Source organism: Furipterus horrens, unplaced genomic scaffold (genome assembly GCF_987537825.1).
Source record: "Furipterus horrens unplaced genomic scaffold, mFurHor1.1.pri manual_scaffold_3, whole genome shotgun sequence".
NCBI classification, from domain to species: domain Eukaryota; kingdom Metazoa; phylum Chordata; class Mammalia; order Chiroptera; family Furipteridae; genus Furipterus; species Furipterus horrens.
Genome location: NW_028327173.1, coordinates 95,719,346 through 95,738,256, shown reverse-complemented (window position 1 = coordinate 95,738,256; position 18,911 = coordinate 95,719,346). Strand labels below are relative to the sequence as shown.

General features: G+C 38.9%; 1 protein-coding gene across 2 annotated transcripts in view; it reads right to left on the bottom strand.

Annotated features, from left to right (window-relative positions):
* The window catches only part of MYLK4 (myosin light chain kinase family member 4), a 111,944-nt gene that overhangs the window by 27,675 nt on the left and 65,358 nt on the right, over positions 1-18,911 (bottom strand). The gene's annotated exons all lie outside the window — the stretch shown is intronic.

The following is an 18,911-nucleotide window of genomic DNA, read 5'->3' as shown; positions in this document are numbered from 1 at the left end:
AAATGAATAGTATTTAGCAGGCAGGACAGTCTGAATGAAACTATATAGACTACAATAGTAGAAGACAAATGAACTCACTATTTTAAAAGAAATCCTGTAAAACTCTGGCACTATTTATAGAAGAAGGCCAATTTTTATGAATAGATTAAAGGATATAGATAATATTCAAGTCACCAATGACCTCTGTTTATTTGTCTTGATGTGGTTCATATATAACTCAAATAACAATGAGAGGACATGTGTGATCAGATTTTGTAAGCCAGAAGGTGGAAGACTAAAGTAAGCTTTTATAAATGCTTAGAACATATGGCCCTTTTCCTAATCAGATAAACATTCTTCTCACAGTCCTGGCTTCTCTGAATTAGTTTAGCAAACCCTCTTTAAATACCGCATAAAAGGTAAATCAATCCATCCAAATGATCACAAATGCTAAAGTTATACATTGTAATTAATGAAATTGTTCACAATCAGTCCTTTTTCTTTTGAAAAGAGAGCAAAATTTCCCTTAGGGTGACTTGAAAGCATGAAATACCATGTTAGTGCAGCTCACAGATATCAAGACAAATTGCAAATTGATCAGAGCATTTCCATTTTTCAGACAGGGACCTTGAAACACAGAGACACATTTAGTAAACCTGTTAAAAAAAAATTGGAGATTACGGCCTCGAAGACTGTAACTTTCTCTTTTAAGTGACAGTGCGGGGATGACAGGTGCCTATTTCTCCATTTGCAGGGAACAAGTCATTCAAGTTCCTCAGGCACAGCCAGCGACTCCCTCACCTGTGCTTGTGCAGCACTCAGCACATACCCCCAAGCCTGGTATCTCTTGCAACATTAAGCCTTTTTTCATTTTGCCTCAAATGGGCAAAAAGACTGGTTTAGCCTTTAAATTCCTGGTGTTTACCTAAAAACGGAGAATAGTGATAATAATGATGTGGTGATAATAATTATGGTGGTGGTGACTAACATAGACCAAGCACTGACTACATACCAGGCACTTTTCTATGCTTGTTATGTTATTAACTCAGTTATTCCTTTGGGATAGATACTATTAACTATTTTATAATGAATTTGAGTAACTTCCCAGGATTACATAGTTCAGAAATGTTATAATCAAGATTCTAACTCAATTATCTACTTCAGTCTGTGCTCTTAACTACTACACTGTACTGTCACTCTGAAAAAAGAAATAGATGATTATAGTCAAGGTAGATATTATTAATATTTATTGAATATCTACACACTGTCAACCTTCTGGAGATAAAAATAAGATTAAGGGAAAAGGGTATAAAATGAAAAATTAGTAGAGTGAAGAAATAAATATTTATTGGTCAAAGATTAGAATCAACATGGAAGAGAAGCAAGAGAGAGAGAATTTAAGTCTAATTTTGAAAGTATATATCCAAATTAGTCAAAAAAGATAGTTCAACAAGTTGCTTCTCAGCTATTTTATCACATCATCTTCCAATGCTTCTCTTTTGAAATGAAATTCCTGGCAGATAAGCATTGTGCTTATTTCTGGATGGCATAAACACAATGGTGAAAACATACATGGACTTAATAATAAAAACTGGTATGTTTCCATAAAGTTCAATCCATTAATGTGTAAAATTGAGAATTTGGTTGTAAGACTCTGTGGAGCGATGCTCACTCCGTGTCTGCCTCTAAGGCCAGCTAGAGTGACAGTGGTAAATGTCCACAAACTGGGCCAACATCCTTTGGGTACAACAGTCTGACTTGTGCAACAGGAGAGGCTGTCGTTCGATCTTGAGGAATATAAGAAGCCAGTTTCCACACAAGGCTGTTTTTTCTTCACCAATTATATATCATATATGTTTTGCTATTTGAATAATGTAAGGTCTTTATTCATTGCTGCAGACTATTATATTTTCGTTTCCTTATGTAATACTGACATCTAGAGGAACTTCTAACTAAAGAGATTCCAAAACACAGAAGTATTTCTCTTTTTCTCTTTCTGGACAACTTCGACATGAAGTTATATGTGGAAGTCTCTGAAATAGGAAGCACAAGCCAGTGGATCCATCTTGTTAGTTATCAAAAACTGAGCCTAGTTTTTCCTGATTAAAGAGGATAGGACAGTGCTGTTAAGCATAATGCCTCTGCTAACTGATTAAAATCATGTCAGACATTTTTTCCTCTGCTGAGTTCACACTGATGACCTAAACCAGCAGGAAGGCCTCAGTTCACTAAATCACTCATTATTCATTCTCTTAGTAATTACTAATACATTTGTATATGGATTCCTTTTATAACCACTTACCCATTCCATTTTTTTAAATAATCATCACCTGAGGATATGTTTCCATTGATTTCATTGATTTTACAGAGAGGAAGGGAAGGGTTGGAGAGAAAGAGAGAAATATCAATTGGTTGCCTCCCATACACTCCCCAACTGGGGATCAAACCCAAAACCTAGGTATGTGCACTGACCAGGAATCAAACTGGAAACCTTTGGTGTACTGAACGGTGCTACAATCAACTGCATCACACTGCCAGGACTACCCATCCCTTTTTAATAATATATCAGTGAATTTAAAATGATATAGAAAGGGGACTTGTACCAAATGTCCAAGTATTCAAAACACAATTTTGCTCCTTGCAATCTGTCCAATTTCCTAGACTGGAGTCCTTGGTCGGGTATATGTACTCAGAGAGCATTCAAGATCATCTTCAGGGAGTATGAAGGAAATCTTAGAACCCTTTTTGTCACCTTTCCTCCCCCAGAACCACACAGGGTGTCAGAGTTCTAAAATGCTTGCAGAAGTTATCTGCAATGAAGAGAAGGAGTGCTTTCAGGACTGGTGCTCTGATTGTGCAAACATCTTTTCAACATCATAGAAAAGCAAGCCCACCCTGGGCACCATTGGAAATACATCCCTGTCACTAACTCCCATATTCTTTGTGTCACTTAACTGGTGACAAGTGATACCCGCATATCTTCATTTTGGGATTATATTTGCTTCAGAAAATTGTTTTCTTAACATCACAATGAGACATGACTAGAATAACTACATACCCTCAGCTTAGGGCTTTTCATATTACTGTTTATGAAAATGCCAAGATGAACATTTCTTGGTCATTTAAAACTAATGCCTAGAACTATAAAAACAAAATTATAACATTTTATAAAAACTTGTTAAACTTTGATTAGGCTTCTCATGGGGGAAAGGAAAAAAATAAAGCCTAACATAATACAAAGAGAGGAATTTTTATAAGAAATACTAAAACTACGTTTCTTTGTTTGAGCATAGAGGTCACTTATAAAATAAACCTGTTTTTCTTCATCTTCAGGACACACTCAAATTCTATATAAGTGAAAAAATGAAAAACTCCCTAAGGTCCCTGGCTGATGAAAGGAATTCTCACAAAGCATAACCCATTTCATGACCTGCAGGACTGGCATGGAAAACAGGACAGGATTTGACTGACCAAATCCAGAAAGGAAAATGTCAATCTTGATCTCTGAACTCTTTTAGTGGACCCTCCCTGGGCTTCTGAATGCATCAGGAATAATCAAACAGTAACTAAGAAAATAACCCTGCCAGGAAAATCAAAGACTTTGATTCATCCACTATGACACAGTTGGTGCTTCATTCGTAAATGAGGTAAACAGGAATCTTCAAGAATACATCAATATCAAGAAAGGGCCTGAAATTAAGGATGCTAGTTCAGAAAAGTCTGATCAGACCATCTGTGAAGTGAAGATACATGGGTAATTTTACTTTTATTTGATTATACTATGAATTGAGCAGTACCAAAAACAAACAAACAAGAAAGTGTGCTACCACATGTAATAGCATCCATAAATAAATGACACTGAGTGGGAAAAACAGCACTGGTCAAATGGACACTATCAGGTTATTTGTAATTGACTATGGACTTTTCTTAATTTAAATACACTTTCAGGTTTTCTTGTCCCAATAACCCCCTTGTTACAGCCTGGACCATGTGGGCCATATATTTAGTCCTGAGGAGGTATGTGAAGACCAAGGGTTAAGGGACTGACTGACTCCTAACATCTGCCCTGCCACTATCACGGGACAGGGTGTGCATCAGAGATACAAATTATTGAAAATATTTGTTCTCCTACATTCTTCTATCCAGGCTATCCTTGTTTATTTTAAAGTAACAGTTTAGGAATAACTTAGAACAAACTAAGAATCTTCACCTAAATATTTAGTCACATTAGGTATTTTGATCATATATATAGGTCTTTTTTTCCCTCATCTTTTTTTAATATGCTTTATTGATTATGCTGTTACAGTTGTCCCAATTTCTTTTCCCTTTGTTCCCCTCCACCCAGTGACCTCCCTCCCTCTCTCAGTTGTCCCTTAGTCCGTGCCCATTGGTTGTGCATATAGTTCTTCTCAACATCTTCCTGTCTACTCCACTCCTTCCTGCTATGCTTCTTAATTTCTGTATCATCCTCCTTCCTCTTGCCCCTTCCCCCTCCCAGCTGACCTCCCCCCAATATGTTTCCCATACCTATAATTCTATTCCTACTCTCATTGCCTACTTAGTTTGCCTTTGTTTTGATTCCCTAGCTTCTGTTGTTGGTTGTTGTGATACAGTTTTCATTTTCGTGTTCATAGTTTTGATCCTCTTTCACTTAAACAAGTCCCTTTAACATTTCATATAACAGTGGTTTGGATCTAATGAACTCCTTCAGTTTTACTTTGTCCTGGAAGCACTTTCTCTGCCCTTCTATTCTGAATGACAGCTTTGCTGGATAGAGTAATCGTAGCTGTAGGTGTTTGCTTTTCATTCCTTTGAATGTTTCTTGCCAGTCCCTTCTTTCCTGCAGTTTTGTTTTGTTTTGTTTTTGAGAAATCAGCTGATAGTCTACTTGGGACACCTTTGTATGTAATTCTCTTCTTCTCTCTTGCTGCTTTTAAGATTCTCTCTTTATCCTTAATTTTTGACATTTTGATTATAATGTGTCTTGGTGTGGTTCTCCCTGGATCCAGTTTTTTTGGAACTCTCTGTGCTTCCTGGACTTGTAAGTTGTATTTCTTTCCCAAGTTAGAAAAGCTCTGCTTCATTATTTTTTCAAATAATTTTTCAATTTCTAATTCTTCTTCACCTTCTGGAAATGCTACGATTCCAATGTTGGCCCACTTATAACTGTCCCATAGGTTTCAGAGCTTCTCCTCATTTTCCTCACTTTTTGTTTCCTCTTCCTGTACTGATTGACTCTTTGTTCCTTCCCTATATCCCCATTTGTTGATTTGATCCCTGGTTTTCTTTCCCTCACCACTTGTTTCATTCATTTCAGCAGGAGTAGCCTTCATTCCTTCCCCATCTTGTTTAATTTCTGCTGTTAGGTCTGTAAGCATTCTTACAACCAAAACTTTGAACTGTGCCTCAGAAAGATTTTCTATCTGCTGCTTCATTACATTAGATATTTGCTGTCTGATCAGCTGCGTCACTGGGATCTCTATCATGATCTGTGCCATCCCGACAGTCTTGTGTTTACCTTTGCTTCCTGGGAGTGGCTGTCACACCTCCTACACTATAGGGGGCAGTGCATGCATCACTACTGGGCGACACTTCTCACCGCGCTGTGGTGTTTTGTGTTGGGGTGGAGGTCCAAGTTGTATTCTTGCCGTTTACTCTCTGCTGAGAGACCAGGAGCTTCTTCCTCCATCCCCACCCCCTCTGGCCTTTACAGTCCAAGGCAAAGGGGGTCTGCCTTCCCCGGCATTGGAATCATGAGCTGACAGGTCTGGTCTGCAGCTGGGGGTGCTCCTCAAGTGCTTCTCACCTCCCGTTAAATACAGTGTCTGTGCTTACCACCGTTCTGCCACTGTTGCCACAGCTGCCGCCACCAGCACAGCTTGACCTCTCCACCCCAGCTTTGCCCCTCCTACCTGTCCAGACGAGCACCATTTCTTTATAACTTTATATGTTGCACTTCCATGTAGCTTTATTTTCTGGAACTTCTGGTTATTTCTGGTTTTGCAGTAGATGTATTCTTTCTTAGTTGTGGAGGGAGACAGAGTGTGTCAGTCTAGGCCTCCATCTTGGCTGGAAGTCCTTTTTTACTCATCTTATGTCCATTGGATGAGCTTACCTCAGATATCTACTAACAAGTTCATATTTTTTATTTCCTCTGCACCACCACCTTCCCTGTCCTCCCCAACAGAAAATGGTGAGCCTCCTGACTTGTACCTTCTCATTTTTCCCACTCAAACTTCCCATGAGACTTTGCTGTGCCTGCAGGACTGTGTGCCACCCCCACCTTTCCAGCCCAGACTTTCTTTTGCTCTATGACACAGGGTTCTTGACCACCTTGGAGGCAGCTGAAAACTAGTGAGTCTTGCCCCTAAAGACTGGGTGGGACTGGATGCTACCAGTTTTACTCCTTCCCCGCATCACTCCCTCCACATCCCCCCCACCCCAGTGACTCTAATGTACTGCAAGGTTTGGGAGCTTCTGCCTCTGTCAGCTCCAGTTCCTGTCACTTTTTCCTCTTTTTTTGGAGTCCTTACTACCCAAGCTGCTCTTTCAGCCATAGTTTTGAATGATAGTACTGACATTAGAGAAACAGTGTTTCTCTTAATCCGTGGTTCCTTTTCCCCATCAGCAAGGGTCTTTAATCCTCTCCCAGATGGATTATCTAGCAAACCCCTGCTTCTTCATCAGTCCCTATTCAGGGACATATATGTGGAATGAGTCTAAGATACATTGCCCCAAGCCCACATCTCTCCTCCAAAAGTAACTTCAAGGGCATCCAGGGAGGGCAAGCCAATAAAAAAGCCAATGTTCCCAGCCAGACCTCTGGTCCTTAGCCTGAAATTCTCTGCCTTGCCTCCTGGTCAAAATCTAGTAATTGAAAGTGATTTAATTCCCTTGTCACAATGGAGGTGAGCAGATGAGGGGAGGACTTGCTCAGGGCATCGAGTTATTTACAGCATTTTACACAGAAGTGAATCTGAAAACCATGTGTCCTAGCAAGCTTTTGTCTTCTTGGGAGTCTGTCATCAGAACAGCACCTGAGGACTTCAAATACTGTGCATTGAGGTTACTAACAACGTTCATTGGGGGTGGGGAGGTTCATGCATGTATCTTTATAACAAATTTCATATGCATATATAAATAGGAATATAGCTCCTTGATGTTCTCGTGATTAAAATGAGTCTTGGTAAAGTTCCTCTTCTATACTACACAAGACCAAACCTTGGAATGTTTTCACACGAAGTCTACAGTGGTTTTCATCACTTAATAAAACTGATTTCTTCCTGCCTCAGGCAGTTTCACAAGGATTCATTTCACATAGTGTTCTCAGTATGCTTTTTAATGTTTACATTAGGCTCGCTTTATCCTTCCATCTCCTGTCTCCTGCCCCAAGTAACCAGTCAGCGCTCTGCTCAGCCACTCCCACCCCACCCTACATGCTGGCTCATGGAGGTGGCACAGGCTGGCAGAGGTTCACAGAGCCCATTGTTTCCTAAGGTGAGGTGATGTGTGGTACCGTGAGTTATAAGGCAAGTTCAGAGATCTGAACTTAGATTCACTGAGCAAAATATTTTACCTCCCAATGGTTTACATCTTCCCATGTACAGCAAATTCTGCAAGCACACTGTAAAGGGACTTTAAAAAACTCTCTCTGAAAAACAGTGAGAAACTGTAAAGCTCTTAAAAAAGTCTCTGATTTTGGAATATGTAATGCAAACTCTGCAGCTATAAAATAATCAGTTATGACTATCCCAAAACATTTAGTTGTCTGGGCCCTTCTACTCAAAGTAGGTCCTTGGACAGCAGCCACAGCATCCCCTGGGAACTCATTAGATACAGAGCACTCTCAGCCCCTTCCCACCACCTACCACAATCTGAATGTGAGCTCTAACCAATCACTGGGCATTCCCACCCACATTAAATTTTGAGAGACATTAGCCTTGATAACATAGTTGATGACTTGGTATGAAGAACTACTTTACAAAATATGTCATAACCTAATGTATTTGTGTAAATCTTGCCTCCATCAACACAGAGCTAATGTCATACTTGAGTGAGCTTAGAGGGAGGGAGGGATGACATTGGAGAAAAAAAAGGAGCCAAGACAATGCTCAGCTGGTCTGGATGTCAGTTGACCGTGAGAAGAGTAGCCAGTGGAAGTCTAGCATTGTGATATTAGTGAGCTTCAAAAAATGTCCAGAATCTTAACACTGACCCAGGAGTCCTGGCAGAAACTCAGAATAAAATGCAAGACATGTTATCATGTGCCTAGAACTTTTTATTAAGCTTTAGGTATATCGAATGCCTGAATTCAGGCCTCAGAGAAAAGCAACATTCAGGTATAAAGGTTCTGTTATGAACTGAATGTTTGTGTCCCTCCAAAATTCATATATTGAAGCCCTAACTTCCAATATGATTGTAGTAGGATATGGGGTCTTTGGGAGGTTTTTAGGTTCACACGAAGTCATGAGGGTGGAGTCCTTAGGATGAGATAAGTGTCTATAATAAGAGAAAAACAGATTGTAGTTTCTTGCTTTCTCTCTCTCTCTCCCTCTCCTCATCCCCCCACGCCCCTCCCACCCCCACCATGTGAGGACATGAGAAAGTCTCCATTTGCAAGCCAGGAAGAGGGTTCACATCAGAACTGCACCGTGCTGTCACCCTGATTTTACACTTCCAGCCTCCATAATTGCGAGAAAGAAACATTGTTTAAGTTGCCCAGTCTATGGTATTTTGTTATAGCCGCAAGAACTAAGAAAGGTACAATGAAAACTGTGCTCTAGAGAATAAGAATATATTCTGATCAACTCCAAATCAAAGAGTACAGTTAGGATTATTAATGCAAGAGCTATAACTTGTTGCTGTAAAGGTGACTATCAACTTTAAAAGAAACAAAGGTATTTTTATTTAGCCCAGTTTTCATGAAACAAAAAATTTAAAGCAAACTGATACTACATACCTTCCAATACTATATAACTGTCTATGCTTTTATTCTTAAGATAGAGTTAAACTATAGTTAATGGAGAACATTAATATCCACAGAACTCTGTTTTTTTCTCATTGTCTTTTGTCTTATTGTGTACATAAGGGAATTGTTCAGCTGGTACTGTTCCAACTATTAAAATAGAGAAATACTTCCATACTGGTTGGTAAATAGTAGATATCCTGAAACTTCCAGAAGCCCCATTTTCAACTCCTGACCTCACCACCCTGCTCAGACTAAATACCTTCATAAGACCCAATAACTACAGGGTCAATATCTAGTCTGGCAGGGACCTCCAGGACTCTGCTCCAACTCAATCTATTCTGACAGGCCAGTGACAGGACTCCCAGTTATTAAATTCAGTACTGCACTAGGGAACGTGAATACAATATGAATGCACCTGGCCACAATGGTATGCTCCTGGCCATGTAATTTTTTATATTTGCTTAAAATATTTTTATTTTAGATATGCTATCCCTGCAAGTTAATTATAAGCAGGAAATTAGAAAGTGTGCCACAAGAGTCAAAGAGAGAGCAATGGCTGATGAGTGAAAAGAAGGTAGGGGAATTACTACCAACAACACTTTTGCCTACTTCAGACCTTAGAACATTGGTCCTAAAGATTATCCTGTCCCAGAGATTTTTAATCAGTAGGTCTGAGTTCGAGCTCAAGAACATTTTTCACAAGTTCTGAAAGAGGTTCTGATGTAGGTAGTCCTAAAATCATGCTTTGACAAAATGTATGGAATTCCTACTCATCATTCAAGACCCTACACAAGAAGGTTTTTCTTTGTGAATTCTTCCTTGAAACACTCCCCCCACCCGATTTTTATACCAAAAGAGCAATCTTTCTTCCACCTGTGTTAGCTATGCATCTGTCATGTGTTTTTCATACTGTGTTAGATTTACCTGTTTGCATATCTGGACCTCGCTAGACAAACAATGACTGATTGATTGATTAAGAAGTAGGGGGAGACTAATGCCAGGCAGCATTTACTGAACATCTCAACCACCTCTATAAAATATTTCCTTAAGGGACACCATAGTGTGCCCTTTCTTATATCTTCCTCAACCTCAGTCTTTGATATCCAGCATCTTATCTCCTGTGGTATCTAGGAGTTGTCATTGTCATGCACTGCAATTTGTTGGCCTGTACCGCTAAGAAAACACTCATAGTCTTCTTAGACCTTTTAGGAATTCAAATGTTTTTATCAACAATAACACTGGAGACTCTATCCTCAGTGTGGGTTATTGAAGTAATTAAGCATTTAAACACCTTCTTAACATGTTTTATAACCAATGAAAATCAGAACCTGTACTATAACATTCATTTACTTGCTCGTCCACTGGCCCAGGTGCACAGCCAGGTTGCTGGCAGCGCGTCCCAGTGCCGCTCGGACCCACCCCAACAGGCATAAGATCAGCGCACCAACGGGCATAGGATCGGCCCGCTGGGCATACAGGAGACCCTGCGCAGACACCCCTGGCCCTCCCCAATAGGCACCAGGTAAGTGAACAGCCCACTTGCGCAAGTTCTATTTGTGCCCCCCCAGGCAGGTGCAGGAACAGCAGGCGGTTGCGGCACAGGAACACCGGGCAGCAGCGACTCAGACACCCACTTCCACCATGCACAAGTGTCCCGGGCCGCCCCAAGGGGCGAGAGACTAACTCCCGGGGCGCGGCTTGGCAGGCCTGAGGCTAGCCCGCAGGCCACCGTGCATGTGCACTTGCGCACATGCACAAGCACCCCGGCTGGCTCCAGCAGGCGCCTAACGAACGCGCAGGTCGCCGCAGGCGGGCGAGTATTACCAGGGTGCACGACCCAGTGGACACGAGGCTAGCATGACCAACACCGCACCCAGGCGCACACCACTGCTGCCAGGATCAGAAACCTCTGACCCGCCTCAATAGACAAGCTGTGGATCCAGAAAAAGAAGACAGCACACAAAGGTTGAACTGAGTAAAAACTTTCTTTTTCTTTTTTAAAATTTTTATTTGTAATTTATTTTATTTTAATTTTTAAAATTTCTTATTTTTTATTTTAATTTCATTTTAATTCTTACTTTTATTTAAAAAAATTTTTTAAACTATCTCTTTAATTTGTTTCATACCATCTCTCTTTCTCATCCTTCCTCTTTAATTTTTGTTTGTCTGTTTTATTTAGCCTCCCATTCACACTAAATATATAGCATATAACTACTTTATAAATCTAATACTATACAATTCCACTTTCTTACTATATTCTGCATTCTTCCCTCTTTTTCTTTTATTATTATTAACATACAATGTAAATATTACTTACTGTCTTCCATAGTCTCAACACTACTTGCTACTATTATTAACCTATCATCCCCATCTCAAAAATCATATTTTTCCTCATTTAACACAACTCTTATCTATTTTTCCTATAGTATCAAAGCCTTAACCTCTCTACCTTTATATTAATACTGGCTCATTTGCTGATGATAGTGGGACAGAGGGTGGGGGATACTATTGAGGATGTGGGTTTCCTGCCTGGGCTGTGTGTTTATGATTTTAACAGCATCTCCACTAAAGAACTCAGGACAAAGTGGACAGAGTGACTCTCAATCAACTAGCCAGAGGGAAGATCCTACCAAAGAGCATCTGAAATATAATCAGAGAGCATAAACAAATGACATAAAGGGTATCCCAAGAACATCAGACTCAGGATATCAAAGAGACTGTACCACCGAAACCCCCAGATCTCCCATAAAGAATTTCATACCACAAAGGTGGGAAGTCAAAGCAGACAAATCAAAAACACAGGAACAAACAAGAAGAATCCAACAAGGTAAGACACAGAAGCAACCTTCCAATGAAAAGAAAAGAGAAATCCCCAGAAAGAGAGGTAGATGGAATAGACACAACCCAAATCTCAGACATGGAATTCAAAATAATGGTGGTGAAGAAGCTCAATATACTCGACAACCTCAAAAACAACTACTACAACCTCAAGGAAGTTAGCAACACTTCCAAGACAATTGCAGGGAACTTAAGGAGAACTACACAAGCACAAAAAAGGACATAGAAACTATTAATAAGAACAAAGAAGAAATGAAGAATTCAATCTCTGAACAGAAAAAACACAATAGAATCAATCAAAAGCAGGCTAAATGAAGCAGAGGATCAAATCAGTGAGTTAGAGGACAATGTAGAAAAAAATTCCCAGACAATACAACAAAATTAAAAAAGGATTGAAAAAGCATGAAGAAAATCTAAGGCAATTACAGGATAACATGAGACAAAATAATATCCTGATCATTGGAATAAAAGAGGGAGAAGGAGAAGAATGAGGGATAGAGAAACTGATAGGAGAAAAAAATGATAGAAAATTTTCCTAACCTGATGAGACAAAAAGTCATGCAAGTCCAAGAAGCACAGAGAGTCCCAATGAAGAGGAACCCCAAAGGCTCACTCCAAGGCATATCATAATTAAAATGGCAACATTTAAAGACAAAGAGAGAATCCTAAAAGCAGCAAGAGAAAAACAGCAAATAACATACAAGGGAACTCCGATAAGGTTATCGACCGATTTCTCAACAGAAACACTACAAGCCAGAAGGGAATGGTCGAAAATATTTCAAGGAATGAAAAACAAAGGCCTACAACCAAGAATACTCTACCCAGCAAGGCTCTCATTCAAAATGGAAGGTGAAATAAGGAGTTTCTCAGACAAAGGAAGACTAAAAGAATACATCTCCACCAAACCAGCATTGCAAGAGATGCTAAAGGGAATGTTTTAAGAAAAAGAAGAAAAAAAAAGGAGAGAAACACAGGTACAAAGGGAAATTAATAAATACACGTCAATAATAATCTTAAATGTAAATGGATTAAATGCTCCAATTAAAAGACATAGGGTAATGGAATGGATACAAAAACAGGACCCACATATTTGCTGTCTACAAGAAACACACCCCAAAACAAAAGATTTATATAGACTGAAAGTAAAGGGATATATAAAAGTATTCCAAGCAAACAGCCATGAAAAAAAAAGCTGGGGTAGCAGTACTCATATCAGACAAAACCAATTCCAAAGCAAGGGCAATAAAAAGAGACAAAGAAAGACATTTCATAATACGTAAGGGAACAGTCCATCAAGAAGATATAACACTGATAAACATATATGCACCCAACATAGGAGCACCCAAATACATAAAGAAAATACTAGAAGACCACAAGAAGGATATTAATAGCAACACACTCATAATAGGGGACTTTAACACTCCATTATCAACAATAGACAGATCTTTGAAGCAAAAAAAATCAAGGATATACAGGCATTGAACAACACACTATACCACATGAACTTAACTGACATATATAGAACTTTTCACTCCAAAAAAGCAAAATACACATTCTTTTCAAATGCACATGAGACATTTTCAAAGATAGACCACATGAAGGACACAAAACAAGCCTCATCAAATTCAAGAAAGTTGAAATCATATCAAGCATCTTTTCAGATCACAATGCCTTGAAATTAGAAATCAACATCAGAGAAAAATATCAAGGACACCCAAACATATGGAGAGTGAATAACATGCTATTGAATAATAAATGGGTTAACAATGACATCAAAGAAGAAATCAAGAAATTTCAGGTAACTAATGATAATGAACACACAACAGCTCAAAACCTATGGGACACAGCAAAAGCAGTCCTAAGAGGGAAGTTCATAACAATACAGGCATATATGAAAAGGATGGAAGAATTTCAAATAAAAAATCTAATCCTAAAGCTACAAGAACTAGAACAACAACAACAAACAAAGTCTAGGGCAAGAAGAAGGAAGGAAATTATCAAGATCAGAACAGAATTAAGTGACATAGAGACTAAACAAACAATTCAAAAGATCAACAAAACTAGGAGCTGGTTCTTCGAAAAAATAAACAGAATCGACAAGCCTTTAGCCAGGCTCATCAAGAAAACAAGAGAGAAGACCCAAATAAACAAAATCAGAAACGAAAAAGGAGATACCACGACTGATACCACAGAAATACAAATGATTGTAAGAAATTACTACAAACAACTGTATGGCAAGAAATTTGACAACTAGAAGAAATGGACAAATTTCTAGAAACATAGAACCTTCCAAAACTGAATCAAGAAGAAGTAGAAAGTCTCAACAGACCAATAACAAAGAAGGAAATTGAAACAGTAATCAAAAATCTCCCTGCACACAAAAGCCCTGAACTGGATGGCTTCACAGGTGAATTTTACAAAACATTCAGGGAAGAACTAACTCCTACTATCCTCAAAATATTCCAAAAAGTCCAAAAAGAGGGTAAAATTGCAAACTATTTCTATGAAGCCAGTATTATTCTAATCCCAAAACCAGGTCAAGATACAACAAAAAAAGAAAACTACAGGCCAATATCACTGATGAACATAGATGCAAAAATTCTCAACAAAATATTGGCAAACAAGATCCAGCAATACATCAAAAAGATCATACACTACGATCAAGTGGGATTCATCCCAGGGATGCAAAGATTGTTTAATATTTGCGTATCAATAAATATAATACATCACCTAAACAGAATGAAAGACAAAAATCACATGATCATATCAATAGTTGCATAAAAATCATTTGATAAAACACAACACCCATTTATGATGAAAACTCTCAGCAAAATAGGAATAGAGGGAGCATACCTTAACATAATTAAGGCTATATATGAGAAATCTGAAGCCACCATCATACTTAATGGACAAAAACTGAAAGCATTTTCCCTGACATCAGGAACAAGACAAGGATGTCCACTCTCTCCACTCCTATTCAACATAGTGTTGGAAGTCCTAGCCACAGCAATCAGACAAGAAAAAGAAATAAAAGACATCCAAATTAGGAAATAAGAAGTAAAACTATCATTATATGCAGATGACATGATAGTATACATAAAAAACCCTATAAACTCCACTAAAAAACTACTCTATATAATAAGCGATTTTGGCAAAATAGCAGAATACAAAATAAATATACAGAAATCTAAGGCATTTCTGTACACCAACAATAAAATATCAGAGACAGAAACAAAAAAGAAAATACCATTTACTATAGCAACAAGAAAAATAAAGTACCTCGGAATAAACTTAACCAAAGAGATAAAAGAACTGTACTCTGAAAATTACATAACATTGAAGAAAGAAATTAAGGAAGATACAAATAACTGAAAACAAATATCATGTTCTTGGATGGGAAGAATCAACATCATCAAAATGGCCACATTACCCAAAGCAATTTACAGATTCAATGCGAGCCCTATTAAAACACCAATGACATATTTCACAAATCTAGAACAAATACTTCAAAAATTCATATGGAACCAAAAAAGACCCCGAATAGCCAAAGCAATCTTGAGACAGAAGAACAAGGCAGGAGGAATCACAACACCAGATATCAAACAATACTACAAAGCCACTGTAATCAAAACAGTCTGGTACTGGCATAAGAACAAACATATAGATCAATGGAACAGAATAGAGAGTCCAGAAACAAACCCATGAGTATATGGTCAACTAATATTAGATAAAGGAGGAAGGAACATAAAATGGAGTAAAAAGAGCCTCTTCAACAAATGGTGCTGGGAGAACTGGACAGGGACATACAAAAAAATGAAACTAGATCAACAACTTATACCACACACGAGAATAAACTCAAGATTGACCAAAGACTTAAATGTAAGCCATGACACCATAAAAGTCCTAGGAGAAAACATAGGCAGGAAAATTTCAGATATCCCACATAACAATATTTTCACGGATACATCTCCTAAGGCAAGAGAAATAAAGGAAAAAAGAAACAAATGGACTACATCAAACTAAAGAGTTTTTGCTCAGCAAAAGAAAACATCAGCAAGATGAAAAGGAAACCAACCATATGGGAAAACATATTTGCCAATGATATCAAAGACAGGGGACTGATCTCCAAAATATATAAAGATGGGCAAAGGACCTGAACAAACACTTCTCCGAAGAGGACATACAGAAGGTCTTTAGACACATGAAAAAATGCTCAACATCATTAGCCATCAGAGAGATGCAAATAAGAACCACGATGAGATACCACTTTACACCTGTCCAAATGGCCATCATCAACAAATCAACAAACAACAAGTGCTGGCGAGGATGTGGAGAAACAGGAACCCTACACCACTGTTGGTGGGAATGCAAACTGGTGCAGCCATTATGGAAAACAGTATGGAATTGCCTCCAAAAACTAAAAATGGAACTGCCTTTTGAACCAGCGATTCCACTGCTAGGATTATACCCGAAAAATCCTAAAATCCTAATTCAGAAGAACTTATGCACCCCTATGTTTATAGCAGCGCTGTTTACAATAGCTAAGTGCTGGAAACAGCCTAAGTGCCCATCTGTAGATGAGTGGATCAAAAAACTGTGGTACATTTACAAAATGAAATACTATGCAGCAGAAAGAAAGAATAAACTCCTGCCATTTGCGACAACATGGGTGGAACTGGAAAGAATTATGCTTAGTGAAATAAGCCAGGCAAAGAAAGAAAAATACCATATGATATCACCTAATACAGGAAACTAAAGAACAACATAAGCAAATGAACTAAATAGGACAAGGAGCAGAATAACAGTCAATAGGGGGGAGGGGGGAGGGAGAGAAGGGGGGTAAGTAAGGGATGGGTTTAGTCAAGGAACGTGTATAAATGACTCGTGGACATGGACAACAGGGAGGGATATGATTGTGGAAGAAGGGGTGGGCTGGGTTGTGGGGGGCAATGGGGAAAAAACGGACAACTGTATTTGAAAAACCAAAAAATAAAATAAAAAAAAATAAAAATAAAGAGAAATATAAAAGGTATGCAAATAAAATAAATTCTATAAGATATGTAAACTTATTTAATGTTAAAAAATTTATTTGCTTAATGTATATAGTTAAGGTCTATTATTAATATTTCTGCATGGACCATAACTTCTTTAATGTGCTTTAACACATTAGCACAGAGACACAATTAATGAAAACTTCCGATGATGATAAATGAAAAGAGGTTTAAGTTAGGTTTCTTTTCTTTTTCTTTTAAATTTTTTAAGTATATTTTATTGATTATTTTGTTTCAGTTGTCCCAACTTCTCTTCCCTTTGCTCCCCTCTGTCCAGTATTCCCCTCCCCTCCAGCAATCCCACCACCCTTAGTTCATGTCCATGGGTTGTGCATGCAAGTTCTTTGGCTTCGTCCTTTCTTATATTATTCTTAACTTCCCCCTGTCTATTTTGTACCAACCAATTATGCTTCTTAATCCTGGCACCATTTCCCAATTTCTTCCTCTTCTCCCTCCCAGCTGATAACCCTCCAAATGATCCCCATACCTATGATTCTGCTCCTATTCTGGTTTGCATAGTTGGATTTTGTTTCTATTCTTTAGATTCAGTTGTTGATAGTTGTGAGCTTGTTGTCATTTTAGTGTTCATAGTTTTGATCTTCTTTTTCTTAAGTAAGTCCCTATGACATTTCATATAATAATAGTTTGGTGATGATTAGTTTCTTAAGCTTTACCTTGTCTGGGAGGCACTTTATCTGCCCTTTCATTCTAAATGATAGCTTTGCTGGAGAGCAATCTTGATTGTAAGTCCTTGCTTTTCATCACATTGAATACTTCTTGCCAGTCCCTTCTTTCCTACAAAGTTTCTTTTGGGAAATCAGCTGATAGTCTTATAGGCACCCCTTTGTTGGATTCTCTCTTTATCTTTAACCTTTTGCATTTTAATCATGATGTGTCTTGATGTGGTCCTTTTTGGGTCTAGCTTGTTTGGGACTCTCTGTGCTTACTGGGCTTGTATGTCTATTTCCTTTGCCAAATTTGGGGAGTTTTCCCTCACTATTTTCTCACATACGTTTTCAATTTCTTGCTCTTCCTCTTCTCCGTCTGGACCCCTATGATTCGGATATTTGCATGTATAAAGTTGACCCAGAGCCTCTCCTCGTTTTTTTCAATTCTTGTTTCCTCATTCTGTACTGGTTGTATTTTTTTTCTTCCTTATATTCCAATTAATTGATTTGAAACCCAGTATCCTTTCCTTCACCACTGGTTTTATGTGGATTTTCCTTCATTTAATTTAGCACAGCTTTCACTTCTTCCCTTATGCATTTGCCATACTCTAGCATATCTGTCAAGCCTGTGAGCATCTTTATCACCAGTGTTTTGAATTCTGCATCTGTTAGGTTGGCTATCTCCTCATCACTTAGTTCTCCTTCTAAAACCTTGATCTTTTCCCCATTTTGGGCCATACTTTTCTGTCTCCTCAACTTGCCAGGCTCCTGTGTTTGTTTGCCTCTGTGTCTTAGGTAGAAATGTCTCACATGTTACATTGTAAAGGGCACAGCCTTAGGTTTTTCAGTATAGAGTGAACCGTTTCACCACGTTGTGGCGCTGTGTGTGAGAGAGGGGTGTGAGAGGGAACAATGCACTTGCTCAGCATTCACCCCTGTTCCAGGCACTTCTCCCACTTTCATATGGGACTGGCACCTCTCTAGCTGTTGCCATGGCTGTCATTCCCAGAGTGGATGGGTTTGCAGACATTCTAGGACCAAAGGTGCCCTTTAAACAAGTGGACTCTGCTCAGAGGCCGGCAGTTTCTTCCTCCACCCCCACCACCCACTGGTTTGCACAGTCAGAAGCAATGAGGCTTGATTTTCCCTGGCACTGGGACTGTGAGCTGTGTGGTCTGGTCAGGAGCTGGGAGCACTTCCCAGGTGTCCCTCCCAACTTTTTCAAACATGTGACTGCACTTTGTGCCAGCCTGCTACTGCCGCCACTGCTACCACCACCACCACATTGCATCCTCTCTGCCCCTGATCCACCCCTCCTTGCTGTCTGGATCAGTATTTTTTCTTTATATCTGTTCGACTTCCATGCAGCTTGATTTTCTGGAACTTCTCTTTTTCTCTCGTTTTGAG